General features: G+C 39.5%; 1 protein-coding gene across 3 annotated transcripts in view; it reads right to left on the bottom strand.

Annotated features, from left to right (window-relative positions):
• ZEB1 (zinc finger E-box binding homeobox 1) overlaps nt 1-13,324 on the bottom strand; it is a 196,063-nt gene that overhangs the window by 80,774 nt on the left and 101,965 nt on the right. The gene's annotated exons all lie outside the window — the stretch shown is intronic.

Raw genomic sequence — 13,324 nt, forward strand, 5'->3', positions numbered from 1 at the left:
AATTTATTTGATAACATGCACGCACACAGCACTTACTAGATACTAGCTGGACAAAAAGGCAAGAAACAGTAGCCACGCTTATTAAATGCTTAGCTATGAGCATGGGCGTTTTATGGAGAGTAACTCGCTGATTCTTACAACAACCTTTTAGCAGCCCTATGACCACAGGATCTACCTACCGCCTACTGCTTATATCCCTGTTCTACAGAAGCGGAAACCGAGGCACAGGGAAGGTAAGTATCTTGTCCAAGACCACACATCTAGGAAGTGGCAGGGTGGGGATTTGAACCCTAGGAGTCTGGTTCCATAGTCTGTGTCCTTAACCACTACATCAAACATCTTCTCCAATCGTAATGAGCTTATATGACATGACGCTGCTTATGTAGAACAAGGGCTTCAAATCTTTAACGCATTACAACTTAAGAGTTCATCTCTCCTAATAAAATAGCAATGCATCATCAAGTTTAACACAATGAAGGTATTTTCAAATTGTCAATTAGGCCCATGCATTTCCTATTAATTCCACACTGACTTTAGAAAGAATCAACCAATTTAACCAAATTCCCACATAATTAAGACATGATTTAAGTAACGTTTATACATAAGTCCGTCATTCTGAAGGAAAAAAACCCCTGACATTCAGTTTTCAAACGGGCACCCTTTCCACATTTTTAATGAGCTTCAATAAACTTTCACACACCAGCATTATAAAGACATATAATAATTCTGAATAACTACAGCTCACAGAACCAAAACAAATTATATAGTCTAGTCAATATTTTTTCTTCAGAGTCCTTGTAATCGTCACTCTAATGCGATAAATCATTTAGAACCTCATGGGGTATGGTCACTGGAATACCTCTTTTCAACAATTAGCCGGGTGATTCTTACTTGCTAAGATAAGTGTGAGAGGAGGGGAGAAAAGGAAAGCTTTGTTTACGTAGCTAAGCAACAATCACTTCCAGTTATTCTTTCCATTTCTTCCTTAAATTTTCCAAGCATTCTTGAAAGAAGATAATCACCTAAGCGCTTAAACGATATGTATATATATATATATATATATACCCCTTCCCATACAAACACACACACACCCCCAAGAACACAAAAGAAGAAACACAATCAAAAGCATGGATGTGTATGTCAAGGCGAGAACTAATAACCATGTCTCCAAAACTGCTCTGACAGACCCTGGGAAAACCCCTCTGTCCAAAAGAGCACCGGAGCTACTCTTCTGCCCCCACTGGGAATTCTTCCGTATCTGAAGAAAAGTGTCAAGTATTGTTGTGTCTGTAATACTTCAGTGTGAACACAGTTTCCCAGATCTTGCCCCAAGAGCAAATAGTTTTCTCTCTAGTTTTAATGTAAAAGTAATACATGTCACTGTAAAAAAAATTCAGACAATACAAAACATGTAAAATTAGTAAAATCCCCCTCTCCCAATTTTTCCTTCCTCAACTCACTCTTTCAAGGTAACAATAACAGCAAGGTCTATTAATTAATTCATGCACAGGCAGGCATGACACTAAGCATTTATATACCTTATCCTATTTAACTGTAACACGGACCTCACCTTACACACACATATCACGTATTTAATATCAATCCTATACATAAGTGTATGTGTGCATACTTAAAATACACACATATGGGATCACATTATACTGTTCTGCCACTTAGTTTTTTGCCACTTAATTACATATCCTGGAAACTTTTCTATGTGAGCATCTGTGGAGCTTTCCCATTTTCCTCTGGATGACTACAGAGCATTTCACTGTAACAGATATAACCTAACCAATCACCTGTGGACAAAATTTAGTTTGTTTCCAGTGTTTAAGCATTGTCAACAACGTCATAATAAATTTTCTTGTAAATATATCTTTGGACATTCCTTAAATACATTTGTCAGATACATTAGTAGGGGTGGAATTGCTGAGTCAAAGGAAAACTTATGAAGTAGATATGGAAACACAGGGAATTCCTTGCACTCCAGCCACACCAGGAGCAATGTAAATTGTGAAACTGTGTGTGTGGGTAAAAAGCGTGATTCTCAAAGGACAGCCTGCAGTTGGAAAAGGGTTTCCCAATGAACCTTTAACTGAGAGTAGGATACAAGTGTGTGTGTGTATTTGAATGAGGGATCTTACTGGCAAATGATGCACAATGCTACTGGCTTTATTTTTACTGTCAAGGGCTCCTTATTAGTAGCCTACTGAATGACTCATTAAAGTCATTGAAAGTTGGGACAGTATATAAAGGCATTTCTATGCCACAAGCTAAAATTAGAACACAGCTAGTGTTTCCTCAGGGTTAATCGATTCTGTATTCCACTAGACCTGGATGCCACGGAAGGTTTGGCTCACTGCAAAGCTCTCATCGTGCTCGGACATTCACAGACAGCTGAAATTCCTACTATTTTCTGAAGGGAGGTTTCAGTGCTTCTTCAGTGTCTTGAGTTGGCCATGGGTTTATATTGGTGCTGTTCTTGCCTTTTAATGAAGTATACTCCAGTTTAGCTTTATCATTATCAATTTTGTCAGCTGTAGGTTTTTTTTTGTTAACCCTCGATATTTACATGCACACTTAAGAGTATTCTAGGCTTGAAAATTTTCCAAAAATTGGGCTTTAAGACATGTATGCATTATGGTTCAAATATTTACTTGCATGCTTCATAGTTTTCATTGAGTTCTTTTTACTCTGAGCTATTTTATTCTGTCTGAGTCAACTGTAGCCTGAAGTCCTCTGAGAATACCTGTCACTGTTCTAGGACTCTAGCAAAACTCCTTCCTGCCCCCCAGTACAAGCTGCCATTGTGGTATGGAAGATTATAAGCCAAATAACCAAAACACAGAGACGGCATATATTTTACTATTATCCTGTGAATTTTCCTAAAGCATGTTTTGAATAAGTGGTATAAAACTTGAAAAATCCAGAAGAGCAATACATTTTGCTGGCTAAGATGGAAAAAAGACCAATAACTATTTTCCAAGACTTCACACTGTCTTCTGCTTCAAAGTCACTTAGTGGAGAGAAAAAGTAGTGCAAATCACTTACATTAATTATCATAACTCAGATAACAGGCAAGCCTCCCTGTGTTTCTGGATCTATCCTTTTGTGGATCTACAGATCTAATCTCAAAAGTACAGCCCCAGCACTAAAAAGCATAGAGAATAATACAGGACCTTTATAAATTCTGATAGCCAATGAGAGTGTCAGTGATCTCAACTGTGCCCATCTATCTCCATATCTCTACACTGTTGCACCCTTTGGCTAAAAAAATAATATAGTTTATCTAAAGAGAGGAATATTATTAACCATCACAGGTGATCATCACCTCTTGCTTCTGAGTTTTCATTGAAATAATAACATTTTAAGAAAAGACAAAGGAACAGAAAAGGGAAACAGCTTTTTAAAAATCTTTAAATATAATTTATAATACACAAATAGTAACATTTTCAATGCATTCTAGAATGGGATAAGGGCACGCTGACTCTTGGTGGTGGCTCGTGTGTGTGTCATTCGCTAACATTAACGCAGATGTAACGGGGCCTCCTGCACAAGGTGGCTGTGAGGAGCTAGTGACTCAGAAATGCACCGCGCTTATCACATCAGCATCTCGTAGGCAGTGAAGACTACAGACGTGTCTGCTGTTACCATCAGCAGCAGCAGCACCTCACTGAAGCTTTACAACAATTCCTAACAAGTAGGTACTATTATAGCTTCCTTTTTATAGACAAAAAAAGTAGCTGAGTAACGTGTCTGAGGTTATGTAGCTACTAAGTTGAAAAGCTGGACTCCAAACCTGGTCTGCCTGATTCCACAACCCATATACTTTTACTGCTATATATAAAGCCTGCTGACAGAAGATGGTTGCACTAATGATAAATATTTTTAAACTTGTATTTTTGTGTCTAGCCTATGCTGGGGCCCTGTAATCCCATACTTAACAATTTGGCACTAAAAACATTTGCAAATGACTAAAGAATTTTAACCATTAGAATCTCAAAATGATATAACAAACAGTATACCATGGGGTAATATCATCATTATAATCAATAAACTTTAAAAGACTAGCACATAGCATATTATTTTTAGTACTGATTGCATGTAGCACCGTATCAACTGCGCTAAACTCCTAAGTATCTGTTTCTTAAGTAATGTACAATAATAAAAGAACTAGCTAAATTAGATGAAGACAGTTCAAGAAGAGAGCAATACAATCTCAACTTCCATCACGAAGATATCTGAAGGCTTTACAAATAGAAACCCCACCAGACACTGTCTACAGTTGCTCTGAATAGCAGGTTAGGTTCCTGCACGTAAGAGGGAGACTACGGGCGGGTAGGGGAGTGGGCGGTGGTCAGGTCTGACTCACAGGGTTTTCGGTTCCTGTCAGGTGACAGCGGTGGCATGTGTCAGTTAAAGCCACAGGTAAGGCCATGTTTCGACGTATTTTCGGATGTACAAAGGTGTTTTTCCTTCCAGAGGAGGAGTATATCGTGCTTAATTACGCCCCACTCATTCCTACCTAACCCCAAACACACACACATCCGCATGGCAGAAAAGAAAGATAAAACCTCTCTTAGGAAAAGACCTAAGACTGGTCCTTCAAAACTAACAGACTCCTCCTAACAAACTCTTCCATATACATCAGTCTAACCTACTGGCATAATTTAAGAAAGACCTAGAAAAAGAGGTACACTGCAAGTCTGCTCAAGATTATAGTTGGATTGAGCAGCAGAATATTTTACACGTGTCTGCACTAGGCTGAGAACAACATGGTTTAGGCATGAGTGCATGAAATGCGGAGAGAAAGGTGGGGACCAGCACAAGTGCTTCCGTTACTCCTTAACATCACTGGGATGAAAATAACGTCAGGTCATCTAGTTTTCTTGTCCTGAGCAGAGTCCCTGGCACACTCACTGCCTTCCACACGGTAGGTACAGAATTATTTGCTGGACTGAATCTGAGGCCACACTTCTTTTTTTCTCAGTGAAGTCAGTGAGTATATTTAAGTGTTACTGATAATTCAGGAAAATGACTTGTAAATTAACACAGGAAATAGAAAGGAGAGGTTATTTGACAATTCATAAGGTTATAGAAGACTTCTGCGAATATTACTCCAAGAAAGAGGAGCCCATTCTGCCCATAAATGCTACACTCAGTACACGCAGTCAGCAGTTGTTCATCTGGCTTCTGACCTAATGTATAGAGAATATTAACTTACTATCTACATTATTTACTGCATAAAGTTATGATATAATATGCATATTTAATATAACGTACAAGTAATCTAGTAAATAAGGTACAATGTGTATATTACCTAATTTTATATTTAAGTCCCTTAAAAAAAGGCATCACAGTGATTGCAGAGTGCTCCAAGCCCTAGGAACACGTGAGGTTTTAATAAACACTCATGGTTCAGCCAATTTTGTGGGAAGTTATTTCAATTCCTCTCTAGGTAAAATCTTTCTTAACTTAGGGTACCTAATGAACAATAATCATAGACTCTTTTTACATTTTCAAAATAATCTGAAAAACATAACTTCAGTGAAAGTCAATGATTCTGAAATTTACCCCTGCAAAAGGGCTGGTGGTTTTCAATGCCTCCAGATACCAGCTATTAATAGACTGAAGGCTGACTTGTTTTCTCCCCTCTCTCATCACACAAAAAGTACTAGGTTTCCGTGGGATCCGTCTTTGGTCCTCTCTTGGTCCTTACTCTGGCCCTTCCCCCATTCTCCACGGGTCCGCTGTCTATGGCCCCCAATAAGAGCCATCCCAAGTGACCTTCCCCTTGTCCTGCTGTATCAAAACTCCCACTCATCCAGGGAGCTTATTTCAGCCAGTGTTAGTACAATTCACAAAAAGGTTGGTGGAACGGTTAAACAGCAAAGTTCTCAACAGATTAAACTAAATTCAGTCTCACGAACAGGTGAGGAAAATATATGGACTAAAATAACTCACACTAAATTATTAATAACTAATATTTCCTTCATAGGTTAATTCTACATTTATAAAAGGATGCTTTTTAATTTATATTACTTGTTACTTCTGGAATACAGGCAGTATGACAAAATGCAAGTAAAGTGTGAAAAAGAAATTAAAAATATAAACATGGAAATTATTGAGTCAAAAAGTAGGGAAGCCATATAATTGATACATCAATCCAAAAGCCAGATCTTTAAAAAGTATCAGTAAAATAGACAAGTCACTAGCCCACTTAACACTAGAAAAAAATTGAGAGGCACAAATATTCGATATTAAAATGCAAATAGAGAAGTAACTCCAACTAAAAGTAATTTAAGCAACTTACTTTATAAATATTTTGCACAAATCTAAGCAGGTAAATTTGTAAACATGGATGAAATAACTTTTCTGGACACTGTAAATGATTATAGCTACATTTGATAGAATTTATAAAATTATGGAAGAGAGAGCAATGGTAGACAGACCATAGAATAAATTTAGGAAGCTATCAAATAGTTAACCAAAAAGTGCCAGATGTTTTCCCAGGTGAACTTCAGATGTTCAAAGGACTGATAATTCTGTTGCCTTTTAAAAAGAGAGAGGAAAATGAAAAGAGTCCAAATTCTTTCTATGAAGCCAGCATAGTAACAGTCAACTAGAATCTGAGGAACAGGGACTTCCCTGGTGGCACAGCAGTTAAGACTCCGCCTGCCAATGCAGGGGACACGGGTTCGAGCCCTGGTCCGGGAAGATCCCACATGCCGCGGAGCAACCAAGCCCTGTGCCACAACTACTGAGCCTGAGCTCTAGAGCCCGTGAGCCACAACTACTGAAGCCCGTGCACCTAGAGCCTGTTGCACCCTATGCAACAAGAGAAGCCACCGCAATGAGAAGCCCGCGCACCTCAACAGAGTAGCCCCCGCTCGCCACAACTAGAGAAAGCCCGTGCGCAGCAACGAAGACCCAACGCAGCAATCAATCAATCAATCAATAAATGTCTGAGGAAGAGTACACACATGCCCACTCATAAAATCAGTCTCTCACACACTCATAAAATCAGTCTCACTGGTAATCACTGATGTAAAAATTCCAAATAAAATATACTCAACATTAAGAAATATATGAGAGTTCACTACATTAACACAGTAAAGGAGACACAATATGACTTATATAGAAACTGAAACGCTTTTGAAAAAATTCACTATTCCTTGCTGATAAATGCTTTTTCATAAAAATAAAACTGAAGTCAGTATCATGATAAACTATTATGTATTGGAGGCAATTTTAAGATAAAGATGTTTAACGTCATTAGAAGTTAGCAGTATTCTAAAAGAACAAGCTAATTTTTTAAAAGAACAAAAGAAAAAGCACAAATACTGGAAAAGATAAAGCAAAATTGTCATTTACAGGTGATATGTTTCTGGAGAATGCAAGAAAAAAATCACTAAAAAACTATTAGTAATTAGAAAATTTGGTAAATGACTATGAATTTAACAGAAAAAAATCAATAGCTTTCCAATAAACCAACAATAACCTGCTAAAGACATAAGAAAATAAAAATTCTATTAATAATAGCTACTCAAAGGATAACACATGAAGGAAAAAAAGAAGCCTGGAGGAGAGTGGGGAGCTTGCACACCACACTGCGTGTGCAAAGATGTGGATGAATGAAGACATCCCTCTTTGGGGTGGAATGATTTCATATTGTAAAGATTCAATTCTACCTAAAATAATCTACACACTCAATGTAATTCTGGTCCAAATACTAACATGATATTTTAGGTTCTAAGTCTAGATGATTTGGACCAAATGATTCTGAAGTTCACAAGGAGAGCTAGGAGCTCAGTCTCTGGAGCCAGACTGCTTGGTTCAAATCACAGCTTGCTCACTTACCGGCCATGTTACTCAACCTTCTCATGCCTCAGTTTCCTCATCTCTAAGATGGGAATGATAACAGTATGTCCCTAATCGGGTTGGCATAATGATAAAAATAATTATATATGCAAAAAACTTAATGTAGTACTGCATGCATATAAGTGCTCCGTACATGATGTTAGTAGTATTATTTTCTGGGAAAATAAACACAAAAATATTCAGGGAAATTCAGAAAACTAATAGTCACGGTGGTGGTAGGAGAACATGGACTAGCCATACCAGATAGGGAAAGTATCTCAAAGCTATAGAAATGGAAAGAGATTTTTACAGGCACAGGGACAGGCAAACGATCAATGGACTTGCACAGAATCCAGAAACAGACCCCCAAACATGTGGTAGTCTTGCTAATCAGATTCCCACCTCACAACTTTAACCAAAATGGAATCTGCATGAATCAAAGATTTTAATTAACACTAATGAAACCACAGATATAACAGAAGAAAGCACAAGCAAATCCTTCTACAGACTTGGAATAAGGAAGGCTGTTACAAACATGACGTGAAACCCATGATTATATATAGAAAAAATTCAAGTCAAAAGACAAATGACAAACTGAAAAATATCTGCAATACGTGTTATCAAAGGCTGACTTCATTATGCAAAGAATTCTTAAATATCCATGAGAAAAAGATGAACCACCCAGTAAGAATATGCAAAGGTAATTCACACACACAACAATATGAATGGCCAATAAGCATGTAAAAAGACACTCAACCTTGCCAATTAAAGACATACCTACTTTAATCCTACATTGTTATAACATCATTACTTCTTATACACACCTTTAACTCTCCTGCCTTTCTCCGACTTCAAAGCCCCTATTCTGATTAAATCTCACTTCTCCAGACTACACCTCAGTCCCTGTTCCCTGCAAAGCCTCCTGAAAACACTGCCTACACTTGCCTCCAACGTTTCTTCCGATTTGCTCTTATCTGGTTGTGACTGTGAAGGATGTTTACACTGTTAAATCCAACGACAATCATCAGGCCTCATGCTACATGACCTACTAGCAGCATCTGACATAATGCATCACTCTCTCCTTGTCAAAGCCGTCTCTTCTTTTGACTCTCTTGGTTTTCCTCCTAACCCCTTGCTGCTTTTCTGTTTCTTTCCTCCACCTCCGGGGCTCAATCTGTCTCACGGCTCTAAACCTGCTTCATATCCGAGTCCCGTTTCCCCTCGGAACTCCAGACCTGGACATCCACTGCCTACCTGACACCTCCACGCGGATGACCAATGTGCAAACTCGCCGTATCCCAAAGCCGGCTCTTGGGCCTCTCCCAGTCCCCCTCGCTTCAGTAAATGGCAGTTCTGTCCTTCCAGTTGCTCAGGCCAGAAGTCTTGGTGTCAGTTTTGACTCCCTATTCTCTCTTATATTCCACATCTAGCCTAGAGGGGATGTGTCTTAAAATCCATCTGGCATCTGACCAGTTTCTGCCCACCCCCCGCCCCCCCGAGTATCGTAAGGGGCTCCTCTGAGGCCTTCTTACTGCTTCCTTTGCTTTCTTACAGTCAGTCCTCAGGACGGCAGCCAAGCAACCCTTCCACCGCATCAGGGGAACCCTGTCTCCCTTCTCCCAAACCAGCCAGTGGGTTCCCGCCTCATCCACTGCAATCCAAAGGCCCTTCAGGAGCTGTGCCCTCCTCCGCCGCCGCGTGGACTCTGCGTGCGCCCTTCCGCCCGCTCCCTGCCCTCCGGATGCACCGGTCAAGGCTTCTGCAGACTGCCCTAATTACAGTTACAGACCTCCTCCACCACGAGGGCACACCCCACTCCCGCGATTTCTTTCTTTTTAAAGTACTTATTGCCAACTGCCATAATATTTTACTATTTTTTAATTGTCTCCTCTCACTAGAATGTAAAATCCACGTGGGCAAGAGTTTTTGTTTTGTTCACTGCTGTGCCCCCATGCATGTACAATACTGCCCATCAGTACTAACTGTTCATTAACTCATGGTATACGCAGGGGTTGAGGAAACAAATACACGCTTTCATGTTGTTGTGTCAATTTGGCAGTGTTTTCCAAAATTTAAAATGTTTACCTGCTGATCCAGCAATTTCTTGGAATTTACCCTTTAAATGAACTTACACAGGTGTGCAAATACGTATACATATGTTTCTCTGCAAACTTGTTTTTAATTGCAAAAAACCTAAATAGCCGCCCAAGGTATATCCATTTGTACTAATATAGAGGAGTCCTCCAAAATAGTCTGATCCCATTCTTGTAGAAAATAAAGACATAGAGTACATATACATACACCTAAACAATGCATGATAATGTCCAGAAGGACATACAAATGAAGAAATGGAGTAAGAAAGAGTGACCTGTTTTTTTTCTATTTTATTCCTTCTATAAGACTGTTTAAATATTTGTATTACTTAAACTTTTCCTTTTTTTTGGCTGTGTTGGGTCTTCGTTGCTGCGCGCGGGCTTTTCTCTAGTTGCTGTGAGCGGGGGCTGCTCTTTGTCGCTGCGTGCGGGCTTCTCACTGCAGTGGCTTCTCTTGTTGTGGAGCACGGGCTCTAGGCGCATGGGCTTCAGTAGTTGTGGCATGAGGGCTCAGTAGTTGTGGCGCACGGGCTTAGGTGCTCCGTGGCATGTGAGATCTTCCCGGACCAGGGCTCGAACCCGTGTCCCCTGCATTGGCAGGAGGATTCTTAACCACTGCACCACCAGGGAAGCCCTACTTAAATTTTTTTAAAAGATAAGTTTTAAATGTGCAGGGAGAAAGTCTGAAATAATATCAGCCTACTGTTGCTAGTGGTGAACATCAAAAAACTGAACTGGGATCAGGGGAAACATTTTCTTAATATTTTTGTTACTTGAATTTTAATAACAGTAGATAGGAGGGTATGATTAGAAACAACATGAAGTGAAATCTTAAAAATAAAGGTTAAAAATAACATTTAGGAAGAAAATAAATAATAAGTTGTAAATATACATCCTGCAGATTTTGAAATAAAACACCTCAAGTTCTTATTAGAAAATAACAGTTCTATTTGTCTTACGTATGTGAAAGACGGCTGTCTGTTTTACAGTATGAATAACATTCACCTTTTCTATCCATAGCTACCTAAAAGTGTGACATCACGCAAAATGAAAAAGGAAAGTGACACTTGCAGAGAGACGTAAGTGACCACCCAGGCCTGTGCCTCCTGCCCTCCCCGCCGGTGCCGAGGGCAGCTGCTCTCGTACTCTGCAGGCGCCCAGGGAGGCCTGTGGAGAGCACTTGCTTCCCCTTGTCAAAGGCAACTAATACTCCCAAAGCACACGTTACAGCAACACACACACCCATCCACACAGTCATACGTTTAGTAGCTTCTGCTGCAGGAGTTGGCATGATTCTAAGTTTTCCTCGATTTACAAAAAAGTTTTAAGACGTATCTTGTCATTTACCAATCCCAGAAGGCACTTTTTCCCTGACTGGTTTTGAGACTCACCGATTTGTGGCTGAACTGGTTATGAAAAATAAGATGAAGGCAGAGGACAAGAATTTTATTCTAAATCTTTTCATGTGAGTTTTTCATGTTCCCTTCAACTAGTAATACAGTGAGTTTAATTGGAAACTTCTGGCCATGTGCTGGACACCGCTGCTCACAATTGGAAAGGAAATCAGGAGAAATGGAACGAAACAGATTGTAACCCCAAGGATGGGTGGTCCCTTGCTTCCAGGGGGGGCAGCACACAGTAATCAAGCAGGGCTCAAAGCACCACTGGGGGACCTCGTCTTTGAAGCTTTCCTGAGGGCACTGCAGGTACTCATTCCCCGAGTCTAGCCTCATAAAGGAGCTCTCTTCACTCCGTTATGGGCTCATCACAGAGGAACAAGGATCACAGCAGTAAGATCTGAACTGGAATTTATTCTTAATGAAGTATTAAAAACAATTTATAGGTAACTGGATGTTAGTTTTACTGAGATCTTCTAAACATTACATGTTACAAGCTTGTGAGTTATCAAAGTAGAATGAAGACTTTAATTCTGACGTAAGTGCTCCAGAAGGTGGGAGGATGAAGACATATGTGGTCTACAGTCTCTGCTTCTGAGATACATGCAATACTTACAAAATATGAATGATATACGTTGAATATTATGATGAGAATGTGACAGTAAATAAATGCTAAGAGTGATGTAGCAAATAAATACTATAGGATTCCCTACCTCACTGTGTCTAATCTTTTATGCCTTGCTAATATGCTACAGAAATAAAATTTTGAATACTTTGGGTTTTTAATTTGAAATACGTTGTTGAGAAGTTAAATGTATTTGAATTTTGTACCAAAGAATTTCTAGCGTTTTGTTGTACCTCATTTATCTGAGAAGCAGTTGGAATGGTAACCATCTTTGGACAGAACCTATTCAGAAAATAAACAATATCCAGTAAACAAGAAGATCATGTGAACTCACCACACCTAAGTTTTCATATAAACTTTATCTTAGCGAGTAAATGGCCTTAGTGGTGAAAGAAGTGGAGATTCTTGGAAAAACACACATAAATGGAAACTTTAATACCATAGACAGAAACAGACAAAGAAAGGGGTATTTTAAAAGTATTTAAAAAGACATTATGACCTACTGAATTTCTACTGCTGGTGAAAAGGAAAGTTAAACCAATCAATGCCGCTTACATAGTTTTGCACCCTGCCCCAAGAAGTACTAAGTATTCAGTGTTTTTTTATTTATTTTTTTAACATCTTTACTGGAGTATAATTGCTTTACAATGGTGTGTTAGTTTCTGCTGTATAACAAAGTGAATCAGCTACACATATACGTATATCCCCATATACCCTCCCTCTTGAGCCTCCCTCCCACCCTCCCTTATCCCGTCCCTCTAGGTGGTCACAGAGCACTGAGCTGATCTCCCTGTGCTATGCGGCTGCTTCCCACTAGCTATCTATTTTACAGTGTTTTATAAGCACTGAATCAGTTAATCCTTACAAGAGCCACATGAAGAGCTATTAATATGCTTATTTTATAGATAAGGAAACTGAGACTTAGGTTATGGACCTGCCAAAGGAGACCAGTTACACTGGAGCCAGGAGCCCAACCCAAGCCCACGTGGCTCCCGAGGTCCTGCCTGAGCCTACGCCTACCGCGCCCTCCCCAGAGCAGAATGCCAGGGCCAGCAAACGAGCCACACGCCCTCACAAACCAACCAGGAAAAGAGAGAGGGTCACGATGAATTATTAGACACTTCATTGACAAGCACTTAATCAAATCTTTCTGACCTTAGAATCTAAGAAAATAAAACTTAAAATATCCTTATTATTCATCTTTACATCAGAATGACACTGGAAGACACAAATAACTAAAAAATCTCAGTTCAGAGATTGTTTTATTCTCGATTTAAATTTCCATTGCATACACCATGAATTCCAAAATCCTATATGCAGCAAATAAGGGTCTCCAGACTGTGAACATT

This window comes from Balaenoptera borealis, assembly GCF_965194805.1.
Source record: "Balaenoptera borealis genome assembly, chromosome: 3".
Taxonomy (NCBI): Eukaryota; Metazoa; Chordata; class Mammalia; order Artiodactyla; family Balaenopteridae; genus Balaenoptera; species Balaenoptera borealis.